Source organism: Podarcis melisellensis (assembly GCF_964234715.1).
Source record: "Podarcis melisellensis genome assembly, chromosome: 1".
Taxonomy (NCBI): Eukaryota; Metazoa; Chordata; class Lepidosauria; order Squamata; family Lacertidae; genus Podarcis; species Podarcis melisellensis.
Genome location: NC_138528.1, coordinates 10,111,891 through 10,124,953, shown reverse-complemented (window position 1 = coordinate 10,124,953; position 13,063 = coordinate 10,111,891).

The following is a 13,063-nucleotide window of genomic DNA, read 5'->3' as shown; positions in this document are numbered from 1 at the left end:
CTTTCCAAATATATCTCAAAAATTCATTTTCATAGAATTGTGCAGTTGGAAGGGATCACAAGGAAGAAGAAGAGTTTGGATTTGATATCCTGCTTTATCACTACCCTAAGGAGTCTCAAAGCAGCTAACATTCTCCTTTCCCTTCCTCCCCCACAACAAACACTCTGTGAGGTGAGTGAGGCTGAGAGACTTCAGAGAAGTGTGACTGGCCCAAGGTCACCCAGCAGCTGCATGTGGAGGAGCGGGGACGCGAACCCGGTTCCCCAGATTACGAGTCCATCGCTCTTAACCACTACATCACAATTAGAGGGAAATCTAAATCCAACCCTTTGCAAGGTTGGATTCTTTTTCTGACCAAAGTGGGTCTCAAACACACGGCCCTGAGATTAAGAGTCCTGTGCTCTACCGACTGAGCTATCCCACAGCCCATTTTATAATGTGTATAAAACGGAGAAGGGCAATAAGAACAGGTGAAAAATGAAAAAAACAAAACCATAAAATAGGTAACCTAAGGGCAGTTGCATATGGGTTAAGTAACAAACTCCAGGTCATTGAAGGAGGGTGGGGGGAAGTGAGGGCAAAAGTTGTCTTTGTGTACAGAAATAATATTAGCCAATTCCCAAGTAGAGTTCAAGATTTGCTAAGCTTGTGACGATAGCATGTGTGATCCAGCTGTATATGCAACAAATGCCAAATGTTATAAAAAAATAGCTGGAGGTTCTAGTCCTTGTCAAAATCTCAAATTATGCCGAATATTCTCCATTCTAGCTATGTGGTACCAAGTGTCCACTGGAAACTGCAGTTTGGTGAGGATGTTGAGAATTCTTAGGAGACCCCTTGCGGAGCTACAATTCCCAGTGCTCTTAGCAAACTACAGTTCCCATAATATTTTGAAGAAAGAAGCCATGGCTGTGAAAGTGCTTTAAGAGTACTCTAAAAGTATGGTGTGGGTGTGACTTCACACACACAAGCACAACCATGCAGGCTCCCCTGCAAACTGGCCAGCCTGTCTCCACGAATCTTTGCCATCAGTAAAGTTGCCAGGAGGCGTTCTGAAGTTAATAGTCCAACCACAGAGCTGGGTCCTAGAGCTCCTGTGCAGAACACTGAGAAGAGCCACTCTAGCCCCTGTGCTCTGTGTAGAGAGCAATGTCTTTCTGATGGGCCTTTTCCCTTGTTTGGCAGCAGCAAGGCTCTGGGGTTGCATTGAAGGTGGCAGCACGAGTGTAACCAGGACTTTTGTTAGGGGTGGGGCAAACAGTGGCATAGCAATCCCTGCCAGCACCTGGGGTAGAGCATTTTTAAAGGGACTAAAGTTGTTGAGCTTTTTGGGGGGAAGGGGGTCACCAAAAGTTGTTGAGGTTTTTGGGGAATCAGGACTTTTGTTGGGGAGGCAGAACCGACATGATTGATTCGTTAGTTAAGTATTTCTATTGTGCTGAGGAGGGCTGCACAGATGAGGAATGGTGGGAGCCTCCCCCTGCTCCTGATCAGGATCCTGAATCTTCCCAGGAGAAGGAGGGCAGTATAGATTTGGAACAGTGGTTTGCAGAGGGGCATAGTTCAGACGACAGAAGCTGGGAATAACTGGGTGGTGAACAGCTAGGAGAAGAAGATCTCGGAGAGAGACAGCTAACAGACTCGTTTTTACTGGAAAGTGCCCATCGGCCCAGCCCAAGGTCAAGGAGAGCAGATAAGGTGGCAGCTCAGGAAGCACAGTGGTTGCGAGATCAGGTTGCAAGGCATGGAAGTGAGGGAGGGCTAGGGATGAAGTGGGTGAAAGCCTGAATTGGGAGCACCTTCGTTCCAAGGAATGGATGATCTCACTGTGATAATTAAAATTGAGAACCGGTAAGAGACTCCTTTCACTTTGTTCTGCTTATCTACTACCAAAGAGGGAAGCTGAGTCCCTGAAGCTTGACAGCTACGCTCACAGGTGGCAGGGGACAAATTCTGCGTGTCACTTGTCCAAAACAGGTCATGTCGTTCCCAGGCTCTTCTAACTGGAGGAGCAATGCTGATTCAAGCAAGGGAAGTCCTAGTGGCTGAACCAAAATCATCATTACCATCATGATGGGAGATCTGGTTAACTGGAACCCGGAGCAGGGTTTTCTCAGCTCTGGCATCCGGCCTTTGGAACGAGTCTTCCCTCTGAGATCTTGGATGGCTCCTATGCTGAGCAGGTTCTTGCGACAACTGAAACGTTCTCAATTCACCTGTTCTTTGAGCGCTACTAGCAGACGTTTAATTTATACTGTTCTTCAGTTATGAGCAATGCTGCAAGAGAGATCGTTGCATCGACCGGTTCTGCAAGTTTCAGTCGTTTTGTTTTGCATTTAATGATCATGCTTGATTATATGTAAGAAAGCAGGCAGGCAAAAAAACAAAAAAAAAACAACAATAACAGCACATGCCTATTCTGCAGGGATGGCATTTATATCTTTTGGTGTTGCAACCTGCCCTGTGGCTTCAGGAAGAAGGGTGGGATATCGGTTCCGTAAATATTTCTGTAACTGAATCAGAGGGCAGCATCTAAACATCCCTTGGGAAGCCTTGGCTAACAATGACGTCATGAGGTGGCTGCAGAGGGACATCAGATGCTCGGGTGAAGAGCGCACCTTTGCTGTGGAAGCAAATAATGCGCAACTCTTCAAGGTTTATGAATGCAGGTGGGAGCTGGGAAGAGTTCTGCAGATGTGCGGCCCAAGTGCTTCCGAGGGGGAAGGATGGAGAAGATGTGTTGCGTCTGCTGCTCTGCTGAAACCAAGGGGAGAAAGAATCCCAGGTGGGAGCAGCAAAGAAGAAGGGAGGCATGTTGTTGTTGTTGTTTAGTCGTTTAGTCGTGTCCGACTCTTCGTGACCGCTTCATTCCTGAGGAACGGCTAAGGGAGCTGGGCATGTTTAGCCTGGAGAAGAGGAGGTTAAGGGGTGATATGATAGCCATGTTCAAATGTATAAAAGGATGTCACATAGAGGAGGGAGAAAGGTTGATTTCTGCTGCTCCAGAGAAGCGGACACGGAGCAATGGATCCAAACTACAAGAAAGAAGATTCTAAACATTAGGAAGAACTTCCTGACAGTAAGAGCTGTTTGACTGTGGAATTTTCTGCCAAGGAGTGTGGTGGACTCTCCTTCTTTGGAGGTCTTTAAGCAGAGGCTTGACAACCATATGTCAGGAGTGCTCTGATGGTGTTTCCTGCTTGGCAGGGGGTTGGACTCGATAGCCCTTGTGGTCTCTTCCAACTCTATGATTCTATGACCCCCCTGGACCAGAGCACGCCAGGCACTCCTGTCTTCCACTGCCTCCCGCAGTTTGGTCAAACCCATGCTGGTAGCTTCGAGAACACTGTTCAACCATCTCGTCCTCCATCGTCCCCTTCTCCTTGTGCCCTCCATCTTTTCCAACATCAGGGTCTTTTCCAGGGAGTCTTCTCTTCTCATGAGGTGGCCAAAATATTGGAGCCTCAGCTTCAGGATCTGTCCTTCCAGTGAGCACTCAGGGCTGAGTTCCTTAAGAATGGAGAGGTTTGATCTTCTTGCAGTCCATGAGACTCTCAAGAGTCTCCTCCAGCACCAGAATTCAAAAGCATCCATTCTTCGGCAATCAGCCTTCTTTATGGTCCAGCTCTCACTTCCATACATCACTACTGGGAAAACCATAGCTTTTACTATACGGACCTTTGTTGGCAAGGGAGGCATAGGTAGTGCCTTACACCAACTTGGACCACTGGCCCAGCTAACTTGGTAGTGCCTACACTGGCTGGCAGCAGCTCTTCAGGGTTTCAAACAGGGGACATTCCCAGCCCTACTGGGAGATGTCAGGGGTTCAACCTGAGGTGTTCAGCATGCAGTGTAGACGCTCCAACTGTTTGCTTTTGTTTCCCTTAAGAATGATACCAATATCCCAATCTCTTTTGCTGTGGAGAAAAGGCCGGTTGAAATAAGAGTGCAGGGAGCTGCATAAACTGAGCCGGAACACTGATCTATCTTGCACTGACTGGCAGCAGCTCCCTAGGGTTTCAGATAGAGGAAGGACCCAGCACAACCTGGCAAAGCCGGGGATTGAACCCATGACCTCCTGCATGGAAAGCAGATGCTCTGCCCCTGAGCCACATAACATAAGATACAGGCAGGAGTCTCTTTGTGTCTGAGGAGAAGCTGCCACTTTGAGCCCCAGACGGGGTGCTGGAAGGAAGCAGGGTGAGGTTCCACCAGCTGCAAAAGTTTGTTGTATCAATAAACTTCTCCTTGGAATCCGGTTGACTCTGCCCTTTGTGGAGGAAAGGCAAGCAGACCTGCTTCTGGCCTGCTTATGTCAGAGAGCCAGTGTGGTGTTGTGATGGCCTGGGAATCTGATTCAGAGGCTGAACCGGAGGAATCCCAGCCTGCACAGGAGTCCCCGCCTCCAGGGCCAGCTGAGCCGGGGCAGGGGCTTGAATCTGAAGGGCCCGCACCTGTGCTGGATCCTCAGGTGCAGGCACCAGCTGAGTCTGCTCTGGCTCCGGAGGTGATGGAGGACCCATTGCCTGCAGGTGCTCCACTCTCAGCCCCGTCAGAGGAAGCTGAGGTTGCCTCTGGGTCCGGTAATCCTCCAGCCTCTCCTGAGCTGCAGAGGCTCAGGGCAGAGAGGCGGAGGGAACTAAGTTCTCTCAGGAGGAGTGCTTGCCTCCAGAACAGGAGAGGCGAGTCACCTGTGGGCCGGGACCGCCCTATGCCTCAGAGGAGATAAAGGCCAGTCAACCCAGTCCCAGGTTGTGGGAGCAACATCGCTGGTAACCTGTTCCTGCCAGCACCCGGACCTGCTCTCCTGAGTTCCTGACCATGCCCAACTCCTTGCTTTGGACCTCATTTCGCCCCTGACGGACAGCCTCCTTACCCTCGACCTAGGACCGGACTTAGACCACGCCGCATGGTAACCCCCCCCCCCCGGGACCAGCACAGGTGTAGTGGTTAAGAGCGGTGGACTCGTAATCTGGTGAACTGGGTTCGCTTCCCCGCTCCTCCACATGCAGCTGCTGGGTGACCTTGGGCTATTCACACTTCTTTGAAGTCTCTCAGCCTCACTCACCTCACAGAGTGTTTGTTGTGGGGGAGGAAGGGAAAGGAGAATGTTAGCCGCTTTGAGACTCCTTCGGGTAGTGATAAAGCGGGATATCAAATCCAAACGCTTCTTCTTATGTGGCTCCTCTTGCTGCTAAATGAGCAGTCACTATGGGGGAACACAGGAAAAGCTTCCTGGATCAGGCCAATGACCCATCTACTCCAGCATCCTCTTCTTGAGTGGCCACCCAGTTGCCCCATTGGGGAGCCAGCAACACAGCATTCTCCCCTCCTGTGGTTTCCAGCGACTGCCATTGAGACACATCCCTACCTCTGACTGTGAAAGCAGAGCGCAGCCATCGTGGCTGGTACCCATCGGTAGTCAAATCCCCCATGAATTTCTCTAGTGAGTCTTCTTTGTGGCTTAGGGCCCTCATATTTACAGGACCGCCTCTCCTGGTCTGCCCCGCAGAGGACCTTAAGGTGCATGAATAATCATAGTTTAGAGGTCCTGGGCCCTAAGGAAGTCAGACTATCCTCCACCAGGGCCAGGGCCTTCTCAGTGATGGCTCCGACCTGGTGGAATGCTCTGTCCCATGAGACCAGGGCCCTGCAGGCTTTAACTTCCTTCCACAGGGCCTGTAAGACAGAGCTATTCCGTCTGGCTTTCAATTTGAACTTAGCCTGATCTTTTATTCCCCTTCCTTCCCTCCCCTTTTTACGAAGATTACCCGCCCTGGGATCCCACAGCTAATTCTCCCCTGGTCTCCTCGCTGGCCCAAATAGGACTAATTTAGCCATCTAGCCCTGGTGATCGTCTAATATTTATTGGATGGATTTACCCCCTAAATTGATTTTTGAATTCTGAATTTATTGTTATTCATGTTTTATACTGTATTTTAAGCTGTTTTTTGTTGCATCAATTAAGTGTTCTAAATTTGTTGTTAGCCGCCCTGAGCCCTGTTTTCTGAACCGGGAAGGGCGGGGTATAAATAAAAATTTATTTATTCATATTCTTAATCTTTTAAAACCATCCAAGATGGCAGCCATCACAGCCTCTTGGGGGAGCGAGTGTTAGGCAAAGAGTCCTACCTCTGGCGGGGGAACACATTGTGCTCCTTCTGGGGTAGTTTGTCCACCTTTGGTCCCCACCCTGCGCTCAGCCGTCACATGTAGCTCCTTGAAGATGTCAGCATTCGGCAATGGCCACACCCCAGGAACAGCTTCAGCCGGCTGGCTAAACCAGGTGAGGGGAGCTGATGGGTCTCAAACCTTCAGGGAGTTAGGGGTTTCCCTTCATGCAAAGACAGGCTCTGGCGGATTGAGCAGACGAAAGCAATACAGTGGTACCTCTGGTTGCGAACAGGATCCGTTCCAGAGCCCTGTTTGCAACATGAGCAGAGCGCAACCCGTGTCTGCTCATGCGTGGGTCACGATTTGCCGCTTCTGCGCATGTGCATGATGTCATTTTGTGCGTCTGCGCATGCGCAAGTGGCGAAACCCGGAAGTAACCCTTTCTGGTACTTCCGGGTCGCCACGGGACGCAACCTGAAATGATTTAACCTGAAGCAAACGTAACAAGAGGTATGACTGTACAGTGGTACCTCGGGTTACATACGCTTCAGGTTACATACGCTTCAGGTTACAGACTCCGCTAACCCAGAAATATTACCTCAGGTTAAGAACTTTGCTTCAGGATGAGAACAGAAATCGTGCTCTGGCGGCGCAGCAGCAGCGGGAGGCCCCATTAGCTAAAGTGGTGCTTCAGGTTAAGAACAGTTTCAGGTTAAGAACGGACCTCCGGAACGAATTAAGTACTTAACCTGAGGTACCACTGTAATGGGTTCAACGGTCAAGAAGGTGATTTCTGCATGGGGGCAGATGGGGCTTGTCCACCTCGGAAAGTACCCTGTCTGGGAGACGGAAGACTCTGATCCTAAACCTCCACTGCCTGGTGGGACATCTTTGGGAGAAGAAAAGACCGAGGAGTAAACCCTACACAAATCCAGAGTGGAGTCTCTTAAGGCGCTTGTATGGTGCCTCGTACACCTCCTTCCAGCAACACCTGCAGCCAAGCTGGTACCAAACGTCTTTTTCTGCTTTCCTTTGGACCACATCAGTGAATCCAAGGGGAAGGGGAGCTTTGGGCAGCCCAGGACCTCCAGGCACGCTGCCCAGTCTTGCACCCCAGGGAGTTCGCTTTGGTACTGCTAACACAGCAGTTTGACTTCGCTTCTGCATGCATTGCCTAAACGACAGTTCCTAGGTTAGAGTGGGTCTTTTTGTTATGTGCAGTGGGGGGGCGGGATCTGAAGGGGGGGGGAGAAACAGAAGTGGGGAGACCACCAGTGTGGGTCAGGTGGGGATGATGAAGTGCTCCCTGTTGAGAATTCCGTTCCACCTTAAGGAACAGACATGAGATTGTTATGTGTCACATGTCTGTTTACATTCCAGCATAGTATGCTGGGAACGTCTGTTGTGTGTATAGCTTTTGCTTTTAGCCTGTTGTGTGTATAGCTTTTGCTTTTAGCCGTTCTTTCTGAAACGACATGAGAGAGAGACGACATGTTTCTTTGTCCTGATTTATGATTAATAAATCTGTAGTTGTAGTATGCTTCCACAAGCCTCATGCCTATTCTGTGTGCGCAGTTCGATCTGCTGATAGTGTGCCCTGGCTCAGAAGCCCGGGTCACTGATTTACATAGGAGCAGAGGTGATAGTCTTTGCACCGGGCCGCTGGAAGGAGACAGCCCAGCCGGGGCATCTTGGCAAAGAAATGCTTTGGGCAAACCTGGAGACCCAGCCATTCCATGCCACGGCGCTTTCTGCAAGGCTTCTCCCTCTGCCCCCAACGGCAGACTAAGGATAAATGTGATTTATCAGATAAAGGCCCCAGAGAACTTGGCAAGCAAGGAACTCCCAGGGGCCTGGCAGTGCCACCGCAAAAGCCACCGGGTCCTGCAGGACTGCTGTCTGGCAGCGCTTCCCATTTTGCACGGCCTCTGTTCACCTGCCTGCCACCTGCACGGGGATCCCACGCTTACGTTCTTTCATCACGTGCCCGTTGAGAACAGCCCTGCCAAGTCCACTCTCGAAAAGCGTTGCAACACTGCTGCTGCAGGCACTCTCGGTCTTATTCATGCAATGAGCCTGTGGTTTGCTGTTGCTTAAGTCACGCAAGGTGGATGGCAGCGGAGGACTTTCTTATCAGAAAGCGAAAAGCCTTAACCTGCAGGGGCAGGTCCAGAGGTATGGGGTTGTTTTTTTGCAGGAACTCGGGGAACTGAGTTCCCATACCTTTTAAAAAATAAATGATTGATTTTTGTTTTTGGTCCAGGGGTGCCAGAGCCAAATATAATAATAATAATAATAATAATAATAATAATAATAATAATAATAATAATAATAATTATTTATTATTTATACCCCGCCCATCTGGCTGGGCCTCCCCAGCCACTCTGGGCGGCTTCCATAAAAACCAAAAATACACTAAAATATCACACGTTAAAAACTTCCCTGAACAGGGCTGCCTTAAGATGTCTTCTGAATGTCAGGTAGTTGTTTATTGCTTTGACATCTGCTGGAAGGGCGTTCCACAGGGCGGGCGCCACTACCGAGAAGGCCCTCTGCCTGGTTCCCTGTAGCTTTGCTTCTCGCAATGAGGGAACCTCCAGAAGGCCCTCGGCGCTGGACCTCAGCGTCCGGGCAGAATGATGGGGGTGGAGACGCTCCTTCAGGTATACTGGACGGAGGCCGTTTAGGGCTTTAAAGGTCAGCACCAACACTTTGAATTGTGCTCGGAAACGTACTGGGAGCCAATGTAGGTCTTTCAAGACCGGTGTTATATGGTCTCGGCGGCCGCTCCCAGTCACCAGTCTAGCTGCCGCATTCTGGATTAGTTGTAGTTTCCGAGTCACCTTCAAAGGCAGCCCCACATAGAGCGCGTTGCAGTAGTTCAAGCGGGAGATAACTAGAGCATGCACCACTCTGGCGAGACAGTCCGTAGGCAGGTAGGGTCTCAGCTTGCGTACCAGATGGAGCTGGTACACAGCTGCCCTGGACACAGATTTGACCTGTGCCTCCATGGACAGCTGTGAGTCCAAAATGACTCCCAGGCTGCGCACCTGGTCCTTCAGGGGCACAGTTACCCCATTCAGGACCAGGGAATCCTCCACACCAGCCCGCCCCCTGTCCCCCAGAAACAGTACTTCTGTCTTGTCAGGATTCAACCTCAATCTGTTAGCCACCATCCATCCTCCAACCGCCTCCAGACACTCACACAGGACCTTCACTGCCCTCACTGGTTCTGATTTAAAAGAGAGGTAGAGCTGGGTATCATCCGCATACTGATGAACACCCAGCCCAAACCTCCTGATGCACCTGTATCTGTAATCAATGAAGTTGTGGCCATTTCTAATCCAGATCATTCTCAGCTTGAGTTTATTAATCACATCTTACATTCAGCCATTGCTGGGGGTGGGGGCAGGTTGACACAGCGACTGGGCCTGCAACGAACAAACAAATTTTGTGGTGAGTTCCCCCACCCACCTTTTTCACCCAGAAAAAAGCACTGGGCAGATCCCATAGGAATAGTTCACACCCCACATTTCACATGGGCGGGGTAATATATATTTAGAGGGGTGAGGTCATAGCTGTCAACATTTCCCTTTTTTAAGGGAAATTCCCTTATTCCGAATAGGATTCCTCACAAGAAAAGGGAAAAGTTGACAGCTATGGGTGGGGTACACTACTTGGTTATGTCTGTTGGGATGTCTCAGTTGCACGGAAGGCAGAACAATAAAATTAGGGCATAAGACAAGATGGCTGTGGGGAACCAGCAAGCAGGATTCGAACGCAAGAGCCCTCTCTCCTCCTAAGGCTTCCAGCGACTGGATTAGGAAAGAGGTTCATGAGGAAACAAAAACTATTCAAATTAACCACAGAAACATTCAATTTACATACTTTATCAGAAGTTCCCAGGATGGCGTACAACATTAAAAACACATTACAGAGCGCCAATGATGAAAAGCATAATAAAAAGCATACTGGCAGACAGCCGAATGATAAAATCGTCATCATAATCACAGACCTGCCGCCCCCACACTTTCACAGACCATAGATTATTTAATAGCCTGGGTAAAGGAGGAATGTTTTTGCCTGGCGCCTGATGATGTGTAATGATGGCGCCAAGCGAGCTTCTCTGGGGAGAGCCTTCCACAACTGGGGAGCCAGAACAGAAAAGGCCCTGTTCTCGGGTTGCCACCCTCCGAACCTCTCTGGGATGGGGGGAGGGGCATAAAGAAGGGCCTAGGATAACAAGGGCAGGGTCCAGGTCAGCTTGTATGGGGAGAGGCAGTCCTTAAGGTATTGAGGTCCTGAGCCCTGTAAGGCTTTCTAGGTCAACATCAGCACTTTGAATTGGGCCCGGAAACTAACTGGTAGCCAGTGCAGTTGTGCCAGGATTGGTAGTTCTATGCTCAAACTGTCTTATTCTGGTGAGCAATTTGTCCATTGCGTTTTGCACCAAGCTGAAGTTTCCCAACTGTCTTCAGAGATAGCCCCGCCCCCGCCCCCCGCCCCCCCCCGTATAATGTGTTGCAGGAATCTGACTCCATCAACGGTGTCTCCGAAAATTTTTACACATCACTTGGGAAGACAGGCGAACTAATGCCAGTGTACTGGAAGAAGCAAAGATCGCCAGTGTTGAAGCAAGGATTCTTCAACATCAACTTTGTTGGACTGGTCATGTTGTGCGGATCGTCTTCCAAAGCAACTACTCTATTCCGAACTTTAAAATGGAAAGCGTAATGCTGGTGGTCAACAAAAGAGGTTTGAAGACTCTCTCAAGGCAAGTATAACAAATGTAGTATAAACACTGACAACTGGGAAACACTGGCCTGCAAACACTCCAGTTGGAGAACACAGTGGCGTAGCGTGGGGGGTGCAGGGGGGGGGCCGGCCGCACCGGGCGCAACATCTGGGGGTTAGGGTTAGGGGGCGCAAATCCACGGGTTAGGGGGCGCAAATTACTTACCTTGCCCTGGGTGCTGACAACCCACGCTACGCCACTGGGAGAACAGCCTTTACCAAAGGTGTCATGGGCTTTGAAGACGCTCAAACTTAGAAACGTGCTAAGAGGAAGGCACATTTGGCAAACCCTCACCATGATCAACTTCCACCTGGAAACCTATGCCCCCACTGTGGAAGGACATGTGGATCCAGAATTGGCCTCCAGTCGCTTACGGACTCACTGTGAAGACCGTGTTCTTGGAAGACAATCCTACTTGGCTATGAGTCACTCTGCACCACTGAGGCTACCTGGACCTCAAGCGACAGAAGTGGACCCAGGAGCAGCCCCTGTTCCTTAAGAGGGAGTGTAAACCTTCCCCCAGCAGTGCCTCTGTCTTAGCTGGTTTGAGCTTTTGCTTTTTGGATCCCATCCAGTCCATTACTGAGGAAAGACACCGGTCCATCACTTCCACCGCCTCACCTGCAGATGTAAAGGAGAAATAGGTATGTGAAATGAAATGATAATTAAAAAGGGTTCACCAAGCACTAGAACTTCATCTTGTCTGATCTAAACCGGGAGGCAGTGCCACAGAAATGGACTGACATAGTTCCTGGCAGGTGCAAGTTGTATGTCAGAAGCATGTGGGAGACACTTGTCAGTTTCACCTTAAAGACCAACTAAGTTGCTCTTTAAGGTGCTACAGGAAGGAATTTTTTTTGTTTTGACTATGGCAGACCAACACGGCTACCTATCTGTAACTTGTCAGTTTCAGTTCTCCATCTCCGCATCAGTTTGTGAACCTGTATACCTGAAGGAACGTCTCCACCTCCATCGTTCAGCCCGGACACTGAGATCCAGTGCCGAGGGCCTTCTGGCGGTTCCCTCATTGCGAGAAGTGAAGCTACAGGGAACCAGACAGAGGGCCTTCTCGGTAGTGGCGCCCGCCCTGTGGAACGCCCTCCCATCAGATGTCAAGGAAATAAGCAGCTATCTTATTTTTAAGAGACATCTGAAGGCAGCCCTCTTTAGGGAAGTTTTTAATGTCTGATGCTGTACTGTTTTTAATATTCAGTTGGAAGCCGCCCAGAGTGGCTGGGGAAACCCTGGTAGATGGGTGGGGTATAAATAATAAATTATTATTATTATATAACCTGAAAATTCAACAGGATTTTAGTGCTGGTGGCAGTGGTGGCAGGCTCATGGGAAAACCAGTGTCCCTAATTTCCAGGGACGGTCCTGGATTTACAGAAGCTATCCTGGTTTTTATCTGATCCCGGGATGTCCCGCTTTTCCTTAGGATGTCCCTATGTTCATCGGGGAAATGTTGGAGGGTATGGAGCTATGCCACCCCTGAGCCAAGGAGATAAGTAACTATACAACCTTTAGAAGATATTTGAAGGCAGCCCTGTATAGGGAAGTTTTTTAAAAAATCTGCTTAATGTTTTATTATGCTTTTATATATGCTGGTAGTGGTGGGGCAACACAGTCAGGTGGGTGGGGTCTAAATAATAAAATCATTACGATGATGGAATAGGACGTCCCTATTTATCAGAGAAATGTCGGAGAGTATGTCGTGCTAGAATGTGCTCACAGAAAAAGAGCCCAGATTCATTTCCTTATTTTATTTATTATATTTCTATACCACCCTTCATCTCAAGATCACAGGGTGGCTTACAATATGAGAACACAGGAAATGTATGGCATAACAACAAACAAACAAGCAATCCTCCTCACACAGTTCTTGTGTCGGTGCCCTCCAGTCCTCTCATGGAGGAGGAATACAAAGAGGGGCCTCAGATGATGATCACAGGGTCCAAGTCGATTCATATGACTATTAATATTAATATTAATTAACTATTCATATTAATTGTTGTATTTTAATCTTGTTTTTAAGTTGTATTCATTCAACTTGTTTTTATTATTGCTTGTTAGCCGCCCTGAGCCCAGCCTTGGCTGGGGAGGGTGGGGTATAAATAAAAAATATTATACGAGACAGTATTTCCCCCCAATTCT